Below are 21,361 nucleotides of genomic sequence, written 5' to 3' on the forward strand. Positions count from 1 at the left end.
AGGAGGAGGAGGAAGAGAAGGAGGAAGAGGAAAAGGAGGATGAAGTTAATTAGTTTCTATCTATGTAAATATAACCTATGTATGTGTGACCACCTAAGAATAAAATACCAATATTATCAACCCTGGAAATTTCTTAATACCGCAGTGCCAAAACACCAGACACAGCTTTTCTTAGCCCAAGCATAAATTTAAATTCTATGCCACTATGGATGATTTTTCATAAAGATATCCTCATTTTTGGTAATTCCAAAATAAGTTAATTTCTAGTAGAAAGTACTCCCCAAATTCAATATTTCCCCAAACCCACTCCTTGGGTGGTATTTCCATTTATGTTTATTTAGAGTTGCAAAAGTAAGGAAGGTCATACTAGAGTGATAGAGTTTCAAAGTTTAACACTGTTTCCTCATGCTTCCAATAAATAATGAATAAGGTAGATTTAGATTCTCAAAATAATGGATTTTTATATATACATACACACATAGGTATTTAGACACATATCTATATCCATATCTATATAGATATATAATGGCTTAGATATGTATAATATATGTAATGTTATATAAAAGTTATATATATATATATATATATATATATATATATATAAAACATACAATTTTATCCATGCAAAATATATTAAGATTATTACATATAATGTATGTGTATATTACATGTGTGTATATAATGTTTTAAAATTTCCACCTGTGATATATTAGATTAATGATTGGCAAGCATTACAATTCTTTAGATTTTAAACTTGATTCCAGTAAGTACCCCCCAAAGATCAGGTGCTTATTCCACATAAACAAATCCACTTATCCTGAAAAATTACATAACCTCAGGAGGTCAGCAGCTTTCAAAGGCCTAAGAAGGCTTCTCAATGCCAGACCACCACTTTTTTTCCTATGGCATTTGAGAACTCTGTGGTTTTGCTTTCAGTTCCAAGTGAAAGCCAGAAACTTTAAAAGAGAGTTTTCCATATCTTTAAAATTTGCTTTGAGCTTTTTTATAAAAACGAGCAAAGTTTACTAAGATTTCAGGAATTTATTTTAAAGCAGTTAAAAGTTCATTTCTTAATGTAGATTATGGGAAGCAAAAGGAATTCGTACATACTGATTTAGTTTTTGAACTTCTGAGAAGCTGTAATTATTTGAAGAAACTCATCTAAATCCATCCTTTCTTCTTTCCACCTTCTTCTTTTCCATTGATCTTTTTATGTTTTTTTCTTCTACTTATTAAGGGGCAACTAGGTGCACAGTAGCTAGAACTTGGGGCTTGGAGTCAGGAACACCTGAGTTCAAATTCTACCTAAGGCACTTATTAGCTAAATGACCACTTAACACTTTTGCCCCAGTTTCCTCATCTGTAATATGAGCTGGAGAATGAAATGGAAGAATGGAGAATTGGAGGAAAATGAAGAAGGAAACCACTCTTGTATCTTTGCCCAATAAAACCCCGAAGGGGGTTACAATGAGTCAGACAGGATTGAAATAACTGAAGAACAACCATTCCTTAAAGTCTCAAATAACAGAAAAATAGAATTGCATTTCTAAAATGAGTTGGAGAAGAAAATGGCAAACTATCCCAGTATCTCTGCCAAGAAAACTCCAAATGGGCTCATGAAGAGTTAGACATGACTGAAAAAGGCTGAATAACAAAGAATTGTATCATAGCTTGTCAAAGTTAATAGAAGAAAATTATTCTATTTCATACTATCTATATATCTTAATCACTCATATTCAGTTAAATCTAATTATATATAGTCAAAGAATGAAGACTAGGCAACAGGAAGATCTGAGTTAGAATTCTATCTTTCACAGTAGGTATATGACTCTTGGCAAGTAACTTAATTGCTCTCTAGTTACTCATAGGTAAAATAAGAATAATAACAGAATCTACCATAAAGCATCCTGGTAAAAATCAAATCAAATGAGATAATATATGTGAAGAGTTTTTCAAACTTTAAAGAGCTACCAATGTTAGACATAAATATTATTGTGAACTTCAAAAGAAAAGATGTTCTTATATAAGACAAATTTCTCAACGTTTTCTTCTTTTCCTGTTATATTCTTCTGTCTTTCACTTAATTTTTACTTATTTGGGAAATTTTGTCCATGTTTCTTGATTTGAATCAAATTAATAATATATTTATGTTTCAAATAAGTCACCTACAAGAAAAAAATTATGTGTATATGTGTGTGTATAAATATATACGTAGATGATACATACATATATGTAGTTTTCTCTGTGGATCACAAAATGGCTCATTGCTTTAAGAAAAGATCCTCAGCTTTTTCAAAAATTCTCTCTGGGATAGTGACCAGATAAACACATTAATAAAATATAGTTATAAATGCTCTAACAGGACAAACTATATCCAATGCTCTTCACTTTCTAATCCACCCCTCTTTTCCGTTGTGAGTCTTCCTCTATTACCCTACTCAAATATTTCCCCCTCCCTTTTTTATTCTCCTTTTCTTACACACAAAACCTGGCTTTGCCGTTCAAGAGAAGATTTTTTCCCCCTGATCCCCTTTCCACAATGAAAATTACCTATCATCAAAACAATCTTGTCTTAACTGACATTCCAACAGAGCTTTGCTGGGTCACTAGTTTGTTAATCTCTGATAAGTCACTTCTGCTTGATCTTCTTTTGTATTTAGTTTGTCCACTCATATCATTTGGAATTATATCAATAACTGATAGTTTAATTGTTACCTTTTGCAGGGGTTTTGGCATTTTGAAATACTTTCACACTCTCTTTGAAGACAGAATTTCAGAGACTGTGGTAGGTTAGTCATGGTTATACTGGGAAGGAAAATGTTTTAAACCTTATCCTCATTCATCCTCCCCTTCCCCAAATGAAGTAGGCTAATTTTGAAAGTTTTATTTTATTGGTGCTTATATCACTCCAATAATCCTAAAGATCATTAAATAGATTATTTTGTATTTTTAAAATTTAAGAATGGTTAATGGTATGAGTCACTACCCAAATAGGGTAGTGACTCACTCATCAGTCAGTTTTAATATTATAAGGAAAAATTGTATCAATGTAATACTACTGTATGAGAGACAGAGATAGCATACTTCAGATCCTTTCAGGAATCACAAATCAGATTGTCTCAATTAAAATAAATAGCAGGGAAACCTAGATTCAAATCCTATCTCTGACACTTACTGTATGTGTTATCTTGAATAAGTTACTTAACTCTTTCAATATCAGTTTCCTCCTTTGTAAAATAAGAGTAAGGTTATTTTTTTGCTTCATAGAGTTGTTATTAATGTAATATAATGAGATTCTAGGCACAAGAAGTCTGGAATACTTTACTTTTCTCTTTAAAGATCCTCATGGACCATGTCATGTCTTGGACTACTGAAAAGAGGGGTTGAAACTTTTTTCCCCCTCACACACTCTGGAGCTTTATGATCCCATTCCCCAGCTTCAAAGGAAATCACTAAAACCTTGGATTTGTCTTATATCTATAAACACATTTGAAATGGAAAATAGAGAGTTATATAAGGAACATATCAAATATATCAGATATGAGACAACTATTTTTTCCTCTCCTGAAAAAAAAGATCAATAAATAAAAGAACTCATAAGTATTAATTGATCAACTTCTATTACAGGATTCTGATTTAAAGTACTGGAATATGAAGTATTTAATGGAGTCTATAAAGTATTCATTTCATTTTTACCTAGGTCCTGTATTTTATAAACATCTAATGAAAGTCCATATCTTTTGGCAAGCCAGGACATAGATTGACCTTGTACTTCGGATGGTGGTCATTTTCTTTTCTGAGAAGCATTATGGTATCCATAAGAGCAACCTTCTAAAATGTACCCAGCACTAACTAAGGGACTCAGTGACTTACAAAGAATCCAGTGCTAAAAAGTCTATCTCCTAGGATTCTTATTCAGATACCTATGTTCAAGGAAATGTATCTAAGGTAGAAGAGTCAGTCTGCTTCAGGATCCATGATCATACTTGTCTGAAAATCTCATGTGCTAAAATATCTCCATAACTTGTATGAGGAGAAGGTTGGTAAGAAGAAATCTCTTTCCTCTCCTTTCTCTTCTTAGGGAGAAGTCCTGTAAAGACTTTTAAACCTCATTTTAAGAGAGAAAGGAAAAAGAAAAAAGGAAGACCAAAGACTTTTAAGGTCTACTGAAGAAATCAGTTAAGCAACAAAATATAAGAAGTACCTACTATGTTATTGGAAATATGAAAAGTGCTTCAGATACAAAGAAAGGCAAGAAACAATACCTGCTTTTGAGCACTTCTTAGAATAGGAGTCCTTTCTTTCTGAACCAGATTTTAATATAGAATTATCAATTCACAGGCAGTATTTGGAGCATAATCTGAAATTGCTAATTGTCCATGCCTTTTACCAAGGGACCCATTGGGAAACAAAACAAAACAAAAAAAGTATGTTACTGCAAAGATTCAGTTTCAAAGACAGTCCCGGTCTTAGCCCAATACCATTCATTCTTCTTGTGATACTTTATCCAGGGCCAGTTAGGGCCAGAACAAGTGAAGAGGAGATTGCCCTGATTATATACATTATGTGAAGACCAAATGAATCTGAACTATTTGAAGTTATAATTATGTCAAATCAGTAATTGGTTCCAATGCAGTAGAAATTTACAGTGAGATTTTAAATAATGTAACCATTTCAGTGGATTCAATATTTGCACTAATTTGTACCCTACTATAAATACATGCAAAATGCTTGGCAAATCTTAAAGGACTATACAAATATCAACTATTTGGTATATGAATATATATAAACCCAAATTCCTCATGAGATAAAATAGCTAAGTTCACAAAGAATTGTGAAAATTAAATTCTATTGTAGTCCAGAATTTGTTGATGTACTTTCTGAAATTATCAGACTCAATAGATCTGGATGTTGATAGGTAAGAAGCAACAGAATTAAATAATCAATATTAATGATGTGAATAAACTAACACTATTGAGAGGAAGACACAACCGTAAGCAATGTTGTAAATTTTACACTGTGAAATGAGATTTAAAGAACTAAATCTTTGTGAAGTGATGAATGAGTGAATGAAGTGGTGTATTAGAAAGCATATTACTTATTATCTGTGAGCCCAAGCAGTCATTCTCCTTCTCTCACCATTTCAGTTTTTGACTGTAAAATGAAAAGGTTTAACTAGATACTATCTAAGTAAGATATTTTTCATCTCTAAATCTATAATTGTTATATAAAATATATAATATTAATATTATGTAAATGATCCTACTATAAATATTTGGGAAATAAATCTTTCTATTTCAGATTAATTTTCCTAGTTTGGGAATCTTTTGAAATTTTTATTATAAACAATTTACTTTGAATGCCTTCTCAACTGTCTTCCATTATTTGTTCTATTATGACATGTACAATTACTATGAGATATATGAGATTTTCGTAGAAGTGAAACAGAAAGGAGGTATATATTTCAATAATCTTAACATTTCTTGGTTCCTTTTTTTGAGTCATGTATCCTGTCCCTGTTGGCCACTCTTAACACACAGAAACTCAACAATGTCACTTAAGTACAAATATAAACATTAACTTTGCTTATTAAAACAATTCTGTCTTCCCAGAAGGGAAGAAGGAAAGAAGTTATTCAAATTCTGAAGAATAAGTCATTTAAAGGAAGTTTCAGAATTCAGGCAAAGGAAAGATGTTGTTGAAGCTTAAAATTAGTTTGACCAATTACCTAAAAATCAGGAGGATTTTTCAATTTCAAAACAAAAAGAAAATCTATCTAGCATTGAACTATTTAAAAGGAAACAAGGAATATTTACATACTAAATTGCCAGAAAACTTTTGAATTTGTGGATAGAAAATATTGACCATTTTCTCTACCAATGTAAGAAGCCATCGGATATCTATATTAAAGAGCACATGCTTTTTTGCTGGGGCAAGGGAGCAAAATATTAATTCTGTGGTATGAACTATAAGGTCTCCAGCATAGGCACTGGGCTAAACACATAAAATCATTTCTTGACTGGGTGACCTTTGTTGTTGTTCAGTCATTTCTATTGTATTCAAGTCTTTGTGATCCCATTTGACATTTTCTTGGCAAAGATACTTTCTCAGGTCAATTTTACTGAAAAAACTGAGGCAAACAGGGTTAAGTGATTTTCTCAGAATCACACAGCTAGTAAATATCTCAGGCCAGATTAGAACTGAGGAAAATATATCTTCTTGACTCTAGGTTCTGAGCTCTAACCACTATGACACCTAGTACATGGCTGACCTAGACAAGTCAATAAGTTATATTAGATCTAAAAATGTGAACTGGGAGATGTTGCAAATTACTGATGAGAGGATACGGGTCCATCACTGTGAGGAGGAAGTAGCAGAGACAAATGGTTAAAAACTAATCAAATAAATATTCAAAGTCAATTGGTAAAAACACGATGACTCTTTGGGGACCCTAGTTTGGAACACAATGAAAGAATGCCTGCATTATTCAGTAAATTTGAGAAAGGAAAAGAAAAGTTCCAGTTATCTTCAAATGAATGCTATTTTGTCCAATTTCTAGCAGCATTATGCGGTCTATGCTGTGGTGTTTATTCTCCATTCCAAGCAAATTTGGTTTGAAATGCTCAGGATGAGATGGAGAGTGAAATGTATAGGTAGGAGTAAACAACTATGTTTTATTTTTCCCACTTTAAAATTAAAATATTGCTATGCTATTTTTTTCTTTTTAGGTAAATGTAGCACTATAATTCATATTTTTAAATATTAGAAAGGAATGAATAATTTTTCATTTTAAATTATTTTCCCAAATATCTAAAAATGATGTACCTTACAATAACTTAATAACTGTGTGATCACACTTTTTTTTTTAAACACAGCATCACAGTGCTCTAAATACATGGATGGCAAACAGGTCAAATTCCAAATTGCTGAGACTATGGTTTATATTTTCCAAAGGCAGTACTCAGTTCACATTGGTATGGTTGGTTATGAAAATGTTTGATGGCCCTCATAAGGACAGAAGGCAAGAAATGCCTTGCTAGGTATGTAGCCATAAAATAAAAGAACTTCATACATCATAAATTATAATCTAAAACACCAAGTATTTTAATTGCCCCATTAAATAATTAAGTCTGACTTTGGGAGTGAGTCACTCTTTATCTTGGAGCTACGCTAGAATAGACATTCTGAACACTTTTATGATGAATAATCTACTTTAAAAAGTTAGCCACCTCCCTTCATTCTATTATTCAAAGACCTTCTATGTGCAAAACATGGTGATAAACACTAGTGATAGAGAAAAAAAATGAAAAAGTCCCTGTCCTCAAGAAGCATATGTTTTCAAGAGGGAAACATATTTGACATGATTTATACAGAAATACAAATTATAGCCTCAATAAATGCAACGAAGTATAGAAAGGGATGTAGAGCTGATCTTGAAAAGAAACTAGAAAGTCTAAGAAGTAGTGGTAAAGAAGGAGTATACCTTTATTTCTCCTGGTGGTTAGAAATATCAGAGCAATGGGGCTGATATAGAATACTAAGAGGTAACAGTAAGTAGTGGTTAATAAATTATTCTTCTACCTAGGTAACTTGTGACACTGGATTATAGGTATTCTAAGTATGTAAGTATGTGTGTGTGTGTGTGTGTGTGTGTGTGTATGATATACATATGTAACTCAAAAAAATCACCACCATATATATATATATATATATATATATATATATATATATAATCTTTTTTGTGGGGATATGTGGTGATTTTTTGGATTCATAGGTAAATTGTATTTAAGTAAAACAGTTCAAAAAGTCTTCATTCTCACTCTTTCTTCCAGAGCCACCACTGTTCAGTGGCAGGACACAGTCAAGATGACTAGTAATAACTACATGCAGTGGATGACCTTGAAGTCTTTGATGTCTAACCAAGCTCTAAGTACTCCATGACTGCTTCACTTGCCTTCATGGCTGTTAGAACAACTTGTTCTCATTCTCCCATTCCAATAGGAGATGTCCATAACTCTTGAAAACTGTATCTGTTATTAGAACACTTAGAGGGGGCATACATGGACAGAGAATGTGAATATGAATGGATTCTGAAGTGATGATATCAAAGAAAAAGACATTAAGTAGTGGAAAAAGGATTGTAGTGGGAGAAAGGGAAAGGGGAGGTGAAATATGACAAATTAGATCACATGAAGAGGCACAAAAGATCTAGTACAATAGAAGGAAAACAGTAAGGGGAATGAGCATTTTCTGAAGCTAAATCTCACCAGTTTGGGCTCAAAGAAAGAAAAGCATAATCACTCAGTTGGGTATAGAATTTTATCTTACCCTATAAAGAAATAGGAGGAGAAAGAGGAAGAAAAGGGAGGGTCTAGATAGAAAAGAAGACAGAAACACTAAGAGAAATAGGTAAGAAAAGGGAGGAGGGATGATAGAAGGAAGGGCAGGTAGAAGGCAGAGTGAGTTAGAAATAAAATTTTAAAATTTATTTAGTATTTTATTTTCCCAAGTTACATGTGAACACAATTTTAACATGTTTTTTAAAATTTTGAGTTCCAGATTCTTTCACTTCCTCTCTTCCTTCTACCTCCCCACTGAAATTATAAGCAATTTAATATAAATTGTATACATATAGCTATGTAAAACATTTCCATAATAGTCATGTTGCAAAAGAAAATATAGATCAAATATTAAAACCAAAATATAAAAACATAGATAAAAAAACTCCTAAAGATAAAGAAAATTAAAAGAATAAAAACAACCAAAAAACCTCCCAAAATTATGCTTCAATTTCCACTCAGACACCATTAGTTCTTTCTCTAAAAATGTATGGAAAACATTTTTAATCCAAAAGTCCTTCAAAATTGTCTTGGATAATTATATTTTTAAGAATTAGTTACATCTATCAGAGCTGATGATCTCATAATACTGTCATTCCTTTGTACACAGCAATAAATGCTTTGACTTTGCATCAGCCCATGGAAGTCTTTATAGCTTTTTCTTAGAGCATCCTAGTCATCATTTCTTAAAGCACAATAGTATTCCATTAAAATTACATAAAACAATTTATTCAGCAATTCCCCAATTGTTGGGCATCCGGCCAATTTCCATTTCCTTTCCCCAAGAAAAGAACTGGTATAAATATTTTTTACATATAGATCCTTTTCTTTTTTTTTAATCTCTTTTAGGATATAGATCTAGTTGTTATATTGCTAGGTCAAAGAGAATACATGGTTCCAAATTGTTTTATGAAAAAGCTGAATCAGTTCTCAACTCCAACAATGCATTAATGTTTCATTTTTTCCATATCCCCTCCAACTTTGTCATTTTTCTTTTCTTACCTATGAGTCAATCCAATACATATGTAGTAGTATTTCAGAAATATTTTAATTTATATTTCTCCAATCAAGAATAAATTAGAACATTTTTTTCATACGACTATAGATATCTATGATTACTACATCTGAATACTATTCTTATCGTTTGATCATTTATCATTTAGGGAATGACTCTTATTTTACTTTGTTTTTAATAAATTTGACTCAGTTCTCTATATTTTTGAGAAATGAGATTTTTATCAGAAAAATTTGATTTTTTTAAACAATTACTCTTACTAACTTAATTTCCTCAGTTTATTCTATTCTGTCTCTTTTTTCATGCTATTCCTTTTCAAAAGTGTTTTTCTTCAGACTAATCCCTTCTTCAATATGCTCTTTCTCTTATCCCTCCACATCCCCTTCTTCTCTTAATATTCTATAGGGTGATAGATTTCTATACATAATTGATTGTGTATATTATTTCTTCTTTAATAAGGTTCACTCACTACCCTTTACTTCTGTCCTCTTTCCTTTCACTGTAAAAAAGCTTTTTTCCTAACACTTTTATGTGTGATGATTTCCTCCATTTTACCTCTCCCTTTCCTTTTATTCCAGTATATTGCTCTCTTATGCCATAATTTTATTTTTTACATATTGTCCCTTTACTTTCAAGGGACAATATTTTTTTTGTTTGTTTATATTTGTTATATATTGTTTTATGAATCATGTTAGGGGAAAAAAGTCAGAGCAGACAACAATAACAACAAAAATATTTTTAAAAAATAGATAAAAGCAAGTGAACATAGCATGTGTTGATTCACTTTAAGTCTTCTTAGTTCTTTTTCTGGATGCAGATGGCATTTTCTGCCCAAAGTCTATTGAGATTTCTTTGGATCACTGAACCACTGAGGGCCAAGTCTTTCATAGATGATCATTTCACATTCTTACTGTTATCATGTACAATATATGCCTGATTCTGCTTGTTTCACTCAGCATCGGCATCAGCTGGAAATCTTTCCAGGCAGGCATTTCTAAAGTCAGCATGTTCACCATTTTTTCTAGAAAAATAATATTTCATTATCTTCAAATATCATACCTTGTTCAGTCATTCTCCAATTGATGGATATCTACTCATTTTCCAATTCTTTGTTGCTACAAAAAGAGCTCCTACAAATGTTTTTGCATATGTGGGTTTTTTCCCTCCCTTATGACTTTCTTGGGATATAGATACAGTAATGGCACTGCTGAGTCAAAGCAAAGCACAATTTTATATCCTTTGGGCATAGTTCCACATTGCTTTCCAGAATGGTTGGATCATTTCACAACTCCACCAGCAGTGCATTAGTCCTAGTTTTCCCATATCCCCTCCAACATTTATCTTTATCTTTTCCTATCATCTTAGGCAAACTCAGAGGTGTGAGGTGGTACTGTAAAGTTGTTTTAATTTGCTTTCTCTAATTGATAGGGATTTTTATAGCATTTTTCATTCTATAGTTATATATTGTATAGTTCTATACTACATATTATAGTTCATTTCTCTTTTAAAAATTGTCTGTTCCTATCCTTTGACCATTTATTATTTGTGGAATGATTTGTATGCTAAAAAATTTGACACATTCTTCATATATTTAGAAATGACACCTTTAATATAACCACTGGTTGTAAAGATTTTTCTCAGCTTTGTACTTCCCTTTTAATCTTCTTTCTATTTATTTTGTTTGTGCAAGACCTTTTTAATTTAATATAATTAAAGTTGTACAATGAACCTTTCATAATATTCTTTAGCTCTTCTTTGGTCTTAAGTTCCTCCCTTCTCCAAATATCTTATAGGTAAATTATCCCCTGTTCTTCTAGTTTGTTTCTTATATTATCCTTTATGGCAAAATCAGGTATACTTTTTGACTTTATTTTGGTGTAAGATATAGATCTATGCCAAGTTTCTGACATATTCTTTTCCATTTTGTCCAGCAATTTTTGTCAAATAGTGAGATATTATTTCAGAAGCAGGAAGTATGGGAGTTCAAATACTAGATTGCTACAGGCCTTGATTACTGTGCCTTGTGTATCTAATCTCTTCCACTGATCCACTACTCTATTTTTTAGCCAGTACCAAATAGTTTTGATGACTGCTACTTTGTATATATTTTTAGGTTTGGTACTGATAAGCCACAATCCTTTGTATTATTTTTCATTAATTCCCATGATATTCTTGAACTTTTATTCTCTCAGATGAATTTAGTTATTATTTTTTCTAGTCCTATAAAATAATGTTTTGCTAGTTTGGTTGGTATGGCATTGAAAAAGTAGACCAATTTGGGCAGAACTGTCATTTTTTTTTTTTTTTGTATTAGCTTGGCCCAGGCATGAACAATTAATATTTTTTCAAATGTTTAGATTTGACTTTACTTGTATGTAAATTGTTTTTTAATTGTGTTTATAAAGTTTTTGTGTTTGTCTTGGCAGATAGATCCCCAAGGACTTTATTTTGTCTACATTAATTTTAAATGAAATTTCTTTTTATATCTTGCTAATGGACTTTTGTCAGTAACATATAGAATGATGATTATTTGTGTGGATTTATTTGCTATCCTGCAACTTTGCTAAAGCTTTGTAGGTTTTTGCATGATTTTCCAGGATTCTCTAAGTATATGACCATATCATCTGCAAAGAATGATAGTTTTATTTCTTCATTGACTAATATAATTCCTTTAATTTCTTTTTCTTTTCTTATTGCTAAAGCAAACATTTCTAGTACAACTTTGAATAACAGTGGTGATAATGGGCATTATTGTTTCACCCTTGATCTTACTGGGGATGTGTCCAGTTTCTCTCCATTACAAATAATGCTTGCTATAGGTTTTATATAGATACTGCTTATTATTTTAAGGAAAGCTCTCTTTATTCCTATGCTCTCTAGTGTTTTAAATAGGAATGAGTCCTCTTGTCAAAAAAACTTTTTCTGCATCTATTGAGTTTATCATATAATTTCTATTGTTTTTGTTATTGATATAGTCTATTATGGTAATAGTTTTCCAGATATTGAACCAGCACTTCATTTCTGATATAAACCCTACTTGGTCATAATGTGTTATCCTGTTGATGAATTGCTATAATCTCTTTGTTAATATTTTATTTAAAATTGTAGCATCAATATTCATTAGTGGGTTGGTCTGTAATTTTTTTTCTCTGTTTTGGTTCCTCCTGTTTTAGGTATCAGTGCCATATTTGTGTCATAGAACATAGGACTCCTTCTTAATCTATTTTTCCAATTAGTTTACTTAGTATTGGAATTAATTGTTCTTTAAATATTTGGTAGAATTCACCTGTGAATCCATCTGGCCCTGGTGATTTTTTTTCTAAGGGAGTTCATTAATGACTTGTTCAATTTATTTTTCTAAAATGGGACTATTTAAGTAATTTATTTTATCTTCTATTAACTGGGCAATTTATATTTTTGTAAATATTCATCCATTTTAGTTAGATTGTCAAACATGTGGCCATATAGCAATAATTCTTCCTTTAATTTCTTTGTCATTTCTGGTAAGTTCACCATTTTCATTTTTGATGTGATTATTTGGTTTTTTTTCTTCCTTTTTTTAAATCAAATTAACCAAAAGTTTATCTATTTTGTTGGTTTTTTCATAAAACCAATTCTTAATTTTATTTATTAGTTCAATAGTTTTGTAAATTTTTGTAATTAATCTCTCCTTTGAGTTTCAGAATTTCTAATTTGATATTTAATTGGGGGTTTTAAATTTGTTCTTTTTCTAGTCTTTTAGTTGCCTGCCTAATTCACTGATCTCCTCTTTCTCTATTTAAAGATATAAAATTTCCCCTAAGAACTTCTTTGGCTGCATCCCATAGGCTTGGCATGTTGTCTCATTATTGTCATTCTCTTTAGTGAAATTATGGATTCTTTCTGTGATTTGTCGTTTAACTCATTCATTCTATAGAATTACATTATTTAATTTACAATTGGTTTTTAGTCTCTCTTTCCCTGCCACTTTATTAAATATAATTTTATTGCCTTGAGGTCTGAAAATAAAACAATTACTATTTCTGCTTTTCTGCTTTTGATTGTGAGGTTTTTATCCCCTAATACATGATCAATTTTGTGTAGGTGCAATGTACTGCCAAGAAAATGATATATTCCTTTCTATCCCTATTCAGTTTTCTCCATAGGTCTATCATATCTAGGCTTTCTAGGATCCTATTAACCTTCCTAATTTCTTTCTTGTTTCTTTTATAGTTAGATTTGTCTGATTCTGAGAGGGGAAGGTTGAGGTCCCCCACTGGAATTATTTTGCTGTTTATTTTTCCTATAATTCATTTAAAATCATCTCTAGGAATCTGCCTGCTCTACCATTTGGTGCAGAAATATTTGATATCATTACTACTTCATTATCTCTTGTACCCTTTATCAAGATGTAATTTCCTGCCTTATCTCTTTTAATAAGATCTATTTTTATCTTTGCTTTACCCATAGATCAGAATTGGTAGCCTTGCTTTTTTTTTAACTTTAGATGAAGCATACTAAATTCTATTCCAGCCTTGTGAACAACATATTTTAGGATTCTGTTTTTAATCTACTCTGCTATTTATTTCTGTTCTATGGGAAAGTTCATTCCATTCACATTCATAGTTATGATTACTAGCTCTTTATTTCCCTCTATCCTATTTTCTCCCCTGTATTTACTTTTGCTCTCCCTTTCCATCTGTGGGTTATTTCTGTATGTTTTTGTTTTGTTTTGTTTTTTTAGCCATCACACCCACTAAGTTATCTCCTATCATTCCTCTCTCTTCTCTTACTAGTTTTTTTTTTACTCACCCAATTGACTATCTTATCTCCTTCCACTTCTGCTCCCTTCTCTTAGTAGTGTTTTTAGCCCACTTTACCCACTACCTTGTCTTCTATCAACACTTCTCGCCTTCTCTTACCTTCTCCCCTAGTGTTTCTGTCCTCTCTTCTATTCTGCCCCTTCTTTTTCTTTTCCTCTTTCTTCTCCTACTTTTTGATAGGATTAGATTAATTTCTATATCCAAATAAATGATTAAGTTATTCCATCTTAGAGCCAATACTGATGAGATCAAGCTTCAGACAATGCAGATCCCTCTCTCTTCTTTTACTCAATTGTATAGATCTTTTGCATCCCTTTCTGTGAACTAATTTTCCCATTATGTTTCCCCTTTCCTCTTTTTCCACCACAGACCTTTCCCCACCCCTTAATGTCTTTTTCTTTGATGTTATCACATCATAGTCCATTCACAATCACATTCTTTGGCTATAGGCACAGTCTGTCTCTGCCCAGTAACCAAATGGGAAAAGATATATAAAAGCTAGCTGAAGAAAATCACACATTAAGAACTAGAGCAGAGCAAATGAAAGTTAACAATTTTGTGAGAGAACAAGAATAAAATAAACTGAAATAAAAGGGAAGTTAAGAGTTACAGATATCATTTTCCTGTCTAGGGATGTAAACACTTTAACCTTTAAACAACATATATTTTCCATATTTGTCTTTCTATATTTCTCTTGAGTCCTGTGTTTGTAGATTAAATTTTCTGCTTAGTTCTGTTTTTGTCAGTAAAAGTGATTGAGTCTCTTACTTCAATAAAGCTTCATCACCTCCCCTGAAATATCATGCTAAATCTTAGATAATTCTTGGTTCTAACCCTAAGTTCTTTGCCATTCAGAATATGGCATTGTAGGCCCTCCAATACTTAATTGTAAATGCTTCAAGATCCTAAGTCATTCTGACTTTTGCTGCTTGATTTGAACTCATTTTGTCTGGCAACTTACAGTAATTTTTCCTTGAGATTGTAGTTTTGGAGTTTTGCAGCAATGTTCCCTGGGATTTTCCTTGTGGGATCTCTTTCCAAAGGTGAACGATGGATTCTTTCAATCAGTATTTTCCCTTGTGTTTCTAGGATATTGGATCAATTTTCCTTAATGATCTCTTGTAGAATTCTATCAAGCCTCTTATTTTGGTCATATCTTTGAGATAGGCAAATACTTTTTAAATCGCCTCTTCTGGATCTATTTTCCAGGTTGGTTGTTTTTCCAATGAGTTATTTCATACTTTCTTCCATTTTTTTTCATTCTTTTTAGTTTATTTGACTGATTCTTGCTCTCTCACAAAGTGATTAGCTTCCATTTGCTCTGTTCTAGTTTTTAATGTGTGAGTTTCTTCTGTTAGTTTTTGTATGTCTTTTCTGTTTGGTTAATTCTACTTTTTATACAGTTGTTTTCTTCAGACCATCTTTTTTCTTTCCTTTTCTAAGCTGTTGACTCTCTGATACATACCTCTCATTTCTTTTCTCATTTTTTCTTCCCCTAATTTGTCTTTTAAAATCTTTTATGAGCACTTCCAAGAAGCTTCTTTGGGCTTGAAACCAATTTTTCTCATTCTTTGATATTTCTTCTGTGAATGTTATGTCTTCATCTGAGTTTGTGTTTTGTTCTGCCCTCTCACCAAAACAGCTTTCTATGGTCAAGGTTCTTTTCTCTTCTTGCTCTTTTTCTTTTCTTTTCTTTTGGTATTTCCTCTTTTTTACTTTTAAGTTGGAGCTCTGCTCCTGCAGAGCTTCCTGTGCCCCTCTGAGCCTTGGTTGTGAGCACAGCACCTGCTTGTGTTTGTAGGAAGTACCCTGCTCTGTTCAGGAAACAGCCTGGTTTTCCAGAGTCTGCCTTCTGAGGTGGGACTGGAAGCTGCTCCCTGCTGTGCTCCCCCACTGATCCAGGATTGAAGGGCTTAGTAGTTGATTTGCTGGGATTAAGATCCTCTCACTGGCTTTCCCAGAGTTTATCTGAGCAGGTCTGAGCACTCTTTTCACCCCACTGAGGCTGACCTTTCTTGAGGGTTTTTTCAGTCTATCTTGAGCTACAGAATAGTTTCCTTCTGTCAGGCTCTGTTTAAATATTTGGTTTCATATGGTTTTTGAGGGAAATTGGGAGAACTCAATCAGCTCCCTGACTTTATTCTGCCATCCTGGCTCCATCCCCAGAAGTTCCCAAATTATCATAGGACTGATCTTTAAAAATAGAGATGAACACCTCAGTAAAGATCAGCTGTAGTTTTCAGCCATGCTACTAGCAAATTCCCCTCTTTCTATATATATACTAAATGCTCTAATAACGAGAAAATTCTTGAGTTACAAGTGTCATCTTCCCATGTAAGAATACAAACAGTCTAACTTTGTTAAATTCTTTATGATATTCCTTTTTATGTTTATTGTTTTATGCTTCTCTAGAGTCTTGTTTTTGAAAGTCAAATTTTATATTTAGTTTTGGTCTTTTCATGAAGAATACTTGAGAATCTTTTATTCATTGAATGTCCATTTCCCCTCCCTGAAGAATTATACTCAGTTTTTCTGTCTAGGTAATTCTTGGTCATAATCCTAGCTCTTTGCCCTCTAGTATATTATACTCTAAACTCTCTGATTTTTTAATCTAGAAGCTGCTAAACTTTGAGTCATCCTATGGCTCTATTATATTTGAATTGTTTCTTTCTGCCTGCTTGCAATATTTTTTCCTTCATCTGGCACTTATAATACTCTGGGAGTTTTCATTTTCAGATCTCTTTCAGGAAGTGATGAATAGATTATTTCAATATCTATTTTACCTTTTAGTTCCAGAATATTAGGGCAGTTTTCCTTGACAATTTCTTGAAAGAGGATATTTAGACACTTATTGTTAATCATGTCTTTTCAGGTAATGCAATTATTTAAAATTTTTTCTCTTGGATCTATTTTCTAGGTCAGTTGTTTCTCCAATAACATATTTCACATTTACTTTTGTTCTTTTCCCCATTATTTGTTTTTTTTTTCTGATTTCTCATAGTCATTAGCTTCCATTTATTCAATTCTAATTTTTAAGGAATTATTTTCTTCAGTGAGCTTTTGAAACTCTTTTTTCTATTTTACTCCAATTCTACTTTAAAGGAGTTTTTCTTCAGTGATTTTTCCCATTTAGCCAATTTTGCTTTTTAGGGAATTCTTTTCCTCATTATTTCTTTTAAATTTCTTTACTATTTGGTCTACTCTGTTTTTAATGTATTATTTTATTCAGTGGTGTGTATATGTGTGTGTGTGTGTGTGTGTGTGTGTGTGTGTGTGTGATTTACCAACCAATAATTTTATTGCATCACTCTTATAACTCTTCGCAATTTTTCTTCTACCTTTGGTTAGTTGATTTTGGTTAGTTGAGCTTAGACCTCCTTTTTGAGGTCTTCTATTGCCTCAGACCAATTCATTTTTTTGGAGGCTTTGTATTTTGGAACTATGACTTAATTATCCTGTGAGTATTTTTGATCTTCCTTGTCACTATAATTTTCTTTGGTGGGAATCTTTTTTTCTGTTGTTTGCTTATTTTCTCAGTCTCCCATGAATTTTAACTCTTTGTTAACAATTTAAATTTGTTAAAATTAAGGCTCCATTTCCAGGGAAAAGGTTCTCTTTCTCAACTTCAGGGGTTTTGTACAGTTGTTTTCCAAGATACTTCTAGGGACATGTAAGTTTTCAATTTTTCCAACATGGTATGATTTAAGGAGAACTGTGCTTCCTATTCTCCTGCTCTGTACTCTTGTCTGTAAGTTATTACAAGCACTCTTCTCGGCTCTGGGACTGTGAGGAGTGTGGACCTTCCACTTGTGTGCTAGTGTTCCTCCTTGTTCCAGGACTGCCACCCAGGACTATCCAGGACAAAAACCTCCATTGGAGTATGGGAAAAACAAGAGTCCTGCTTCAGTGACAGCAAAGAGACCCCCTGTAATTTCCTTCTGATCAGTTTTTTGACTCCTTTATTGATTATGGGCTCACAGATTTTATTGAATCAGTGGTTCCCAAGATCTGTTCCTTGTTTTGTTGGGACGAAAGCTGTGCTATTCCAAGTCACACAACCTGCACTGCACTTTGCTCTTCTTTCACCCAGTGTGGAAAACTTTTCCTTAAGACCTTCTAAATAATATTTGCCTTCTGTAGGCTGAGAGATCTGGAATCTGCCAGTGCTGTTAGTGATGTAGTCACCCTGAGGCTTGCTCCTGGTTTGCTGGTATATGGACTATATTGGTTCAACCTGCACCAGATTCTGCTCTACTTTCACCCTGTTGGCACAAGCCTTCCCTGTAAGCCTATCAAATTGTTCTGTGTTTGAAAATTATTTCACTCCATCTATTTTTCATGGTTCTGGTGCTAAAAATTTGTTTAGAGTCCTTATTTAAAGGTATTTGGAGGGGTTTGGGGAAGAACTTAGTTGCTTCCCTGACTTTACTCAGCCATCTTGTTCTACCTCTGAAACCTACATTCATTTAATCTTACTTTTAAATTCTTGCAGGGACATCTGCAATACCAGCTAGCCTATTTAGTGCTCCTAATGATGAGAAAACATTTCTGTTTGGGGACAGCACTAAATATTACAAAATTTTGCTTTCTCCTAATAACTTTTATTTGTGTAGTTTTGCCCAAGATAGGGACATAGAATGAGTCTGAACTTTCATGTAATAACTATTCATATATTTAGAGACAGGCAAAATGTTTCCCCTGAGTATTCTCTTCTATGGGTGAGGCATTCTATTTACTTCAATCATTCTTTATGTCATAATTTTCAGACCCTTTAATGTCTTTGATCCCTTCCTCTGGAATTTTTCTAGGTTGTTAATGTCTCCTCAAATGTGATGCCTAAAATAGATTGCAATAGACCAAATGTAGTCTGACCATGCCAAAAAAGAGTGAAACTAAAGATACCTCTCTGTTACTATAATCTAAAACTTCACTTTCTTTAATTTCATATTATTGACTCATTGTCTCCTCCATTCTGCCATGATAAATTTGTTTACTTTTTTATTAATTTATTTTTATGTGTTCACTTTTATTTATTCATTTTATTTAATGTAGGACGTAATCTGTGCAAAATTTCATCTTTATTGTTTCAATCTACTTTATTAGCCTATTGAAATTTTGTTTTCCTTACCCTTCTATTGTAACCTAATATTTAAGTTATCTTTTCCAGCATTTTATTTATAATACATAAAATCATGTCCTCTATGCATCTATGTCTTTAAGCAAGTCAGCTACATATGGGGATTATATATGTATATACATTCATACACACACATATAACTATATAGATAGATAGATAGATAGATAGATAGATAGAAGCATGAAGCTTCTATTGTTAGTTACCTTATGGAAATTCAATTCCCACATCTACAGTGTTTCTATGATTTAACATTCTAGTACTATTTTATTTATTTTTTATTATTATAGCTTTTTATTTACAAGATATATTCATAGGCAATTTTTTTAGCATTGACAGTTGCAAATCCTTTTATTCCAACTTTTTTCCTCCTTCCCCCCACCCCTTCCCCAGATGGCACGTTGACCAATACATGTTAAATATGTTAAAGTATAAGTTAAATTCTAGTACTATTTTATATAGATAGATCAATAGATTAATAGATAGACAAAAATATTTTAATGAATCCATGCTTGCAAATTGTGAGATCACTTCCCTTTCTGAGCACTCATAAATTTTTGTTCTTAAATTTTATCAACTCAACTTACTAGTACTTTATGTCCAGTACCTACAATTGGTGACAATTTTGTTTGTGACAATTTGGATATTTTCCAATTTCTAATTGTGTGGTAGGATCTCATTCTCCATAAAACTTATAAATCACTGAAGACTGTTCAGTAACGGTGCCTGTAAATTATTTTATTATATTGAAACAACATTAATGCAGGAGAGAGGACATCACCCATTTAGGATATCATATTTCTTACTCTGTTTATATATACGTGGGTTTGATCACTTTTTACTTCTCTAATAAGAAGATCATTCTGTGGATAAAGGTAGATTTCTATCAATAGGGACATTTATGTAAAATATATTTTTTCCCAGGTGGAAAGAGGAACTGAAAGGATTATGGTAGGCAGTAGCTGTGTAGGATAAGAATGAGTCTTCACTTTTTCCTTTCTTTCCTTTGGAAAAAAATCTATACTTCCCACAAAGCCTCTTTTTATGACAATATTATATAAAGACCAAAAAAAAAAAAAAAAAAAAAAAAGGACAAAATATATATAAGGTATATATATGTGAGTATATACACGTTTGTTAATAAATATTTATAGTCATATACATGTGTATATTTCTACATTCCACACACATAAACATGCATATGTACATGTAGCATATATACATATAAGCTCTCTAAGGGCAAGAACTTTTTTTGGGGGGAGGAGGGGTTTATGGATTTGCACTATAGCACAGTATCTCTAGTAACTGATTAATAAATGTTTATTGACTGATTGAAAATCCTCCAAAAAGCTATCATAAGAGATATTCAAGTAGTTTATTGTTCCATTGTTTCAGTTTTATCAAATGCCTTGTGAAATCATTTGTTTTTGTTTATTTGTTTGTTTTTTGCAAAGATGCTGAAGTGGTTTGCCATTTCCTTCTCAATCTCATTTTACAGATGAAAAAAAAAAAAAAAAAAACTGAGGCAACAGGGTTAAGTAACGTGCTTAGGATCACAAATATAGTATATATTTGATACTGGATTTTAACTCAGGTTGTCCTGACTCCAGGCTCAGTGCCTTATCCCTTGGGCAATCTATCTACTCAGTACTCTGTCAGTTATGCAACAGTTCTTCTCATATATGAGGATACATATAAAATATACCAAAAAAATGTACATGTTAGAAAATCTAGGGGAAGGGAAATAAAATGGGTCTCAGAAACCATTGAGTGCAACACTTTTTTTTTTTTTTAAACAAATGTGGAAATTATAGCAAAAAAAAAAAAATCAAGTGACTTGCTTACTAAAAGGGAAAATATGTGTGGAAGAATTGAAAACTAGGTCTTTCTGAACTTAATTCCAGTTCTCTGTCCATTACACTATGGTTTGTCTCATATGAGAATGTACGTGATCAGTTTGTATAAATAAACATATTAAGAAAAAATGTCAGATGTGTGGTAGAGTTATTTGGAACTGCACTGTCTCATGTAAAATTCTAAAACTATAGGTTAGTTTTAGGCAAATTTGTAA

This window comes from Sarcophilus harrisii, chromosome 2, assembly GCF_902635505.1.
Source record: "Sarcophilus harrisii chromosome 2, mSarHar1.11, whole genome shotgun sequence".
Classification (NCBI taxonomy): domain Eukaryota; kingdom Metazoa; phylum Chordata; class Mammalia; order Dasyuromorphia; family Dasyuridae; genus Sarcophilus; species Sarcophilus harrisii.